This window comes from Gambusia affinis, linkage group LG20, assembly GCF_019740435.1.
Source record: "Gambusia affinis linkage group LG20, SWU_Gaff_1.0, whole genome shotgun sequence".
Lineage (NCBI taxonomy): Eukaryota > Metazoa > Chordata > Actinopteri > Cyprinodontiformes > Poeciliidae > Gambusia > Gambusia affinis.
In genome coordinates this window covers 12,556,747-12,563,198 of record NC_057887.1, presented here as the reverse complement: position 1 = coordinate 12,563,198, position 6,452 = coordinate 12,556,747, and the positions used below count along the sequence as shown (strand labels likewise).

The window sequence follows — 6,452 nt, the reverse complement described above, 5'->3', positions numbered from 1 at the left end:
TGTTTGTATAAAAAGTCTGCAGCATTTACTAAATATTGAGACGTTCAATATTTGCACATATAGCTCTTTTTTGAAGTTGTCATCTATTTTGTGCACCAGTTCCTCCTGTAGCACAACACACACACACAACATGATGCCACCTCTGTACTTCATAGTTGTTGGAGTTCTTTTATGTGCAGGATATTATTTGCTTACGGTCCAATGGAAGAAAATGTGGTTTTTGTTTCATAAAATTAATAGTCTCTAAAATTGGGCAAACTGAACCAAAGCCCTCAAATTGAAGGCTTGATCAATCAATCAAACTTTATTTGTATAGCACATTTCAGCAGCAAGGCATTTCAAAGTGCTTTACATCAAATCAAACACAAAATACAATGCAAACACACATTGCATTGATGAATGTCAGATGAGTTTTGTTGTGATCAAATTGTAAGAACAGCTTTTCAAAATGAATGTTATGTATTTATCTCTTACATCTGACCAATTTGTAAGGAGATAAACTGCAAAAAAATTTACTTTAACACAAAAAATAAATCACGCTTACTTAGTTTTTATATACATTCAAGCTCTTCCCATGTAATTCTCTAAATTACAATAAATACAAACAAGCTTGACTCCAACTTTCTACATTATGACATTATTTACTGCATAGATACAAATACACTTCCCTCTTTCTACATAAATCAAATATTTTGGTAAAGTATGACATTTTTAATAACTGTCCTATCTATTTAAAATACTGCTAACTTATTTTTTATATTAAATATTTGCTCAAGATAAGAAAAATTAAGAGTAAAATTAAACATTTTTTCATTTTAGAGTACAGTAAAATATTTCAATCAGAAGATTGAAAGATTCTTCATAGTTCATAGAAGTCCTGATGGCCTTGATGATTCTGTAATTAAAAAAACAAACAAAAAAAACCAAGGAAAAATTAGTAATTAAATATTATGTGTGGGGGAAAAAAAGGTTCTAAATAGTTGAAATAGAGAGTGAAAAAAAAAAAAGATGAAGAGATTAATTAATAGACAGTCACAGTGATTAAATGTCATGGTTACTTGTTTTAAAATCTTCAGTGAAAGAAATTAATTTCCATTTTGAGAATTATTAGTAACCAAAAGAATAATCAAAAGTCCTGTTTTATTGTTATTCATGTTGAATTCATCACAAAAGCCCATTACTGTTTGGATTTCTCAAGTTCAAACTTACACGTCCATGCACGGATACACATTCCGCAGAAGGCGACAACACTGGAGATCTGCAGTGCTCTGCCACATTCTGCGCTCATCAGACAGTCCCTGGTCTTCAAGCAGCACTTTGGACAGCCTCCACCGTTGGAACTTTTTTCCTTGTTGTCCCCATCACTCTTGGGCTGAGTTGTCTTAGGCTCTTCCTCCCACCCCTCACTCTCACCTCGTCCCATGATGCTTGTTTAGTTTGATACAATATCTATTTAAAAAGAAAAAAAAAATCAAAGAAGGGAAACAGTAAATTTGCCTGTCATAAAAAAAGAGTGAGTTAATGTTGTGATTTGAACACGCATGTGAAACAGGTTTTGTTTATAACAGTGTATTAAAATCTAAACCAAAGTCATTAACACCTCTCCCTCTGTACTCTGGGTGTGTTTTTCCAGCCAAACCAGTTCCCCTGCTGGTATTTGACACCAGTTTTTATTTTATTTTTTCTGTTTCTACCACTGGAAACACTAACTCAAGTACAACAAAACAGATGTAATCTTTTCACCAAGTTTTAACTAGGTCAACATATTACTTCATGAGGGGCTAGAGTGTAAGTCCAGACAACAGAGCCATATTCAAATCTCTAGAGTTGGTTTCACTTTTATTCAGCTTTATTTAATCCATTTAAATTTCATAAGAACAATGGCTGGCACTAGAATAACATGAGCATACTGTATCTCATGTTTGAGCTCTTTGTTTTGGTATACCATTAAGGAGTCCCATGAGGATTAAACTACTAGACGGAGTGAATGTTGTTTCAAAATTTGTTCATGAAACACAGTCATTTTTACTAAAAGCATTTCAATTTAAGCTTAATAGGCTATAGTTGATAGCTCTCAAACAGTTTTTATAATTATATCAGTACCTTTAAATTAAGCCAATCTGCTTATGATTGTGATGGTCCACATGTTGCAGTGAGAGGTGACTGGTTGAAATGGAGTGCAGGGCATTTAATCCCATTACATACAAATAAACATGCAGCAAAGTCACACAAGGCTCGATCTCCTGAGCAATAAGCAGGACATTCTGACAAGTCTGCAGCTATCTATGTAATATCACAGGTAAAAGCAGTCACAAATTAAAATGAAATTTAAATGAAAAGGCAACTTCAAAACGCTTTCGATTTAGCAGTTTTTTGTTGTTTTTTTCCCGAAGAATTATCACAGATTATATGCATAACATTTTTGATGTTATTTTGTATTAAAATGTAATATCTTTCTGAAGAAAAATTATACATCCCTAAAGCAAAAATAAACTACAGTATACACACCAGCACATAGCTGCCTGCATCCTACATTGCAGCTGCTATTTTATTTCAGTATCCATGTTTAACAACCTGATAACAGGTACTTTTGGGACTATTTTGGGTTTGCTGAACTATTGAGTGTTCAATTATCAGCTGATAAAGGAGATTATCTCCAGTAATAAGAGGCAGAAAACCACAGAAGACTCAGAAGTTTTACATAACTTGGGTAGCATTTACTCTAAATGTAATTGCTCCAAAAGACAGACTACATCATCTGAAATGGCGTTTGACGTGTTTGACACCTGCGGAAAATTAAAAAAAAGTGTCCTCAAGTTTGTGTTTCCACCCAGACGTGTAAAAAATTATTTTTTTCAGTTTCATTACAGAATAATATCCTCCCACCGCAGAGAGTGGTTAGCTCTCCTATCTCATCTCCATTTCTTTTATGAACTCTTTATTGAGTGAAGTCACATTGATTTGACATATTAACAATCCTTCCTCACTCACGACCACTCCTGCTGCCAGAGGTTGAGGCCTTCTGTTTTAACTGTCAGATACAATTGCTCCCCACAGACATTATCAGATATTATGTGATAACCCTGATGGTGGAATAACAACTTATTCGATGCCATCCGGTGGGCTCCTCATTTATTGAGGCTGACAGTAAATTAGACTGCTGGCATCCGAAGGGGATGCTGGCATTTTCAATGCACCTTTTTGCTTCCAAAACTTCACCGGATTTCAATCATAAGTAATGAAATTCCATAACCCTCCTCAGCAATGAAAGCGAGCTGGAAAGGAAGTGAAAGAAAAGCCATTAAGAGGGAGGAAAAAAAGAGTAATGGTCTTACCCTTTAGCTTTTAGAAGTTTTTCTCTTGTCAGTTTAAATTTTGCCTTTCTGTGGAGAAAGGTTTCCTTAAAGGTGAGCCCTGAACAGATACTTTTTCACTTCACAGACGCTGCCAGTACGAACAACAGATTCTTGACATGTCAAGGCTCAAATGAGGAAAGAGGGTGTGTCTTTTGGTCTAACAGGTGTATCCGAGTTGACTGTGCTTATATAACCTGAACAACCTGTTTGGGATTTTGAGCACTTTTACTGGTTTTCTCATCAAGATTCACATTTTTTTTTTTATTTTATTGTATTGGTTTTATGTGATATTATTGACTAATTTCTCAATTAATTATAATAATTTGCTGGTTTATTATACAGTTAGTCCCTTATTATTGTCACTTTTGACCAATAAATTTCATTTCCATGTACCTAGATGACAGCATGGATTTAGTTAAAGAAAATACAGTAGAATCTTTAATTGTCCTTCAGTGGGTAAATTAAATTGTATTAGCAGCAAACTAACAGTCAAAGTGAAGAGATTTACACAAAGGAAACAATATAAAAATAATAAAAAGTATGCTGTACGCAGTAATTAAAATAGCATATTTAGATTAAAAGAAATGTGGAAGTGAGTAGGGTCATTTTAAAAATTATGTACAGAATGTGCATATATGTTCTGACCTCTGAACAAACTCAATGCCTCAGTGACCTTCTGCTAAAAACAGGAAGTCAGAACTGCTGGGTTTGATGTCACACTCGAGATAACAGCATTCCTGTTATCAACATGGCGATGCCCAACCAGACATTGTTCGCAGTTCTTTAAACCTTAACTGTCACTCTTCAAGTGCTTACAAGTAAGTTAATGGGTCCACCGGTGTTGTCATGACAGTTAAGGGGTTAGGCTTTATTTTCCATTTTGCATGTGATATGATGATAAGCTTTGTTGTCATCTAGTATTTGTGTGTTCTGCTTTCCTTCTCTCAAATCAACGTTAAAAGGCAAAACAAGATTTTGCAGTCAGATGTCCATGTTAATGTATAATTAATAATGCAGTTGGAGCATTTGTTCCTGTCCTGTATATTGTTCAACTGACACCCAGCTGAGATCTAATCACATAGGACAAGTTCTAGTGGAAACGTGTAAATGATTGTGCAAAACAAGACTTACTTTTATCTGAATTAACTAGCTCTGGACTGGCCTTCAGAAACTAACCCTGCAGTCTAGAAGGAAGACCTTTGAAGGGGAATAGGACTGTAACTTATTAAAGAGGGAATTGTGGTTTTTCATTCAGAACCGCATCTGTATTTCTCGTTTAATTTTAATCAGCGTTGCAGCTTTTTCAATCAGCTGCAGGCTTTTAAATAAATGTTTGATATGCTTGATAATTATTAATCACAATATTCAACTCCACATGTAAGAAATTTATGGACTAGTTTTACTTTATTTTCTGAAATAGGCCTCTATAATTGTGATTAAAAGCAAATCAAGACAGGAAAGATACAAAAACAGAAATATATTTTATTTTAGAGCCTGGATGTCAGTGATTTGGACAGAATCACTTGACATAATCATTTTTGACACTCTTCATTCACCATTGAAAAAGAAAAGAAAATCTGATTAAAGCATTCCCTACATCAACATGTAGCATTTGCAGCCACTTCATCTATTGACCACAACAAAGATGACTTGTTTATTTATGCTTTAATGATGTGACAGTGACGCAGGTACATCAGGCTGAAATAAAATTTTATCAAACCAGCCAAAATCAGTATCAGCTTGTCAAAACTTAAAAAAAAAAAAACTGGAGATCAGAAATCCCTTTCTAATTCTGATACATACATGTCTAAAACTAAATTAAACTAGAGCTTATTTACCTCATCACCTGCATATTTTCTGATGGTCAACATCCATGATCACTTTAGCCTTATTCTTTAGTTGGTCCAAATGTGGTTGAATCAGTATTTTAGTTGCACAGCCCGTGTTTTACCTTTAGCTAAAAATAACTATAGTTGTGACATAACTTTTTAATGACTCATTGTTGAGGCATTCAGGACTGTTCCTATGTCACTCCTAAAATGACACACATCTATGACGTACATGCAGTCTTCAAAAAGAGGCAAGTTGTTAAAGGAACAAGTGCTTAGGTATGAACCTCACATTTTATTTGTGTCATGGACTGATTCCACAATGCCAATAATGTATTATTAATGTACTATTTCTATTTAGAGTTTGCTGTATATCAGCTCAATAAATGTTAGGCTTGCCAATTTCATGCATGTCAAGAAAAAAGAAAAAAATTACCAGTTTGCCACAATGGCAGAGAAAAAACTTTCTGTAAGTTTTGTGATTACAGAAAGAAACATCAGTGGCCAGTATCAATAGCCTGTGCTTTCTGCATGGCAGGCTCTCCTGTGGGGGAGGAACTGCAGCACAGCTGAGGATAAGGGGAAATGTGTGAGCTGCATGTACATGAGCTTGATTGACAGTGACGTTCCTCCTGTGTCTGATTCGTTGTTTCTGCACAGGAGTGACATATTTCTGCCGATGACAGAAGGACCGCAGGAACAAGGTGTTTTTTTCATAGATTATCTGTCTCATATTATTGTCAGGACACAGCAACAGTTTTAGCAAATATACGTTTCTAAAAAATTACATACGAAAACAAAAATAAAATCCCATTCATAACTTGTCATTTGTGTATTTTACTTTTAATTTTGTGCATCCAGCATCTCCATCATACTGTATTAGACCTTTAGAGTTGTGTCATTATAATGACATTGAAATGTAGGTATTTTTGGCACTCAGCTTCTTTAGTTATTTAGAGACATTAAGTACTTAAGATTTGACACATTTACATAAAAAAAAAAGAAAAAAAAAAGCATATGTCCTTCAGTTTCAGTTTTGTAATCATGGAAAGAGCTTTTGCTAAGGTCAAAATTGACAATGCATTTATATATCTTATGAGTACATAATTTATGTAAATCATGTGATACACCTTGTCATATATATGTCTACCTTCTACAAGAGCTCCACCAGAAACAGTGCCTGCTGCTTGACCTCTCTCATGACAGTGAGTTGGAAAGGGAGTAAAAGAAAAGCCATTAAGAGCAGAGAAAAAGAGTAATGATCTTG

The 6,452-nt window shown here is 34.5% G+C and overlaps 1 long non-coding RNA gene across 1 annotated transcript; it reads right to left on the bottom strand.

The window, feature by feature from the left end:
• Positions 1-249: 249 nt before the first annotated feature.
• Positions 250-3,522, bottom strand: LOC122823231. Its single transcript, XR_006369307.1, has 3 exons — positions 3,336-3,522; positions 1,210-1,449; positions 250-895 (listed from the first exon to the last, which is right to left on the bottom strand). It is a non-coding gene; the product is annotated as an uncharacterized LOC122823231 (long non-coding RNA).
• Positions 3,523-6,452: the final 2,930 nt, after the last annotated feature.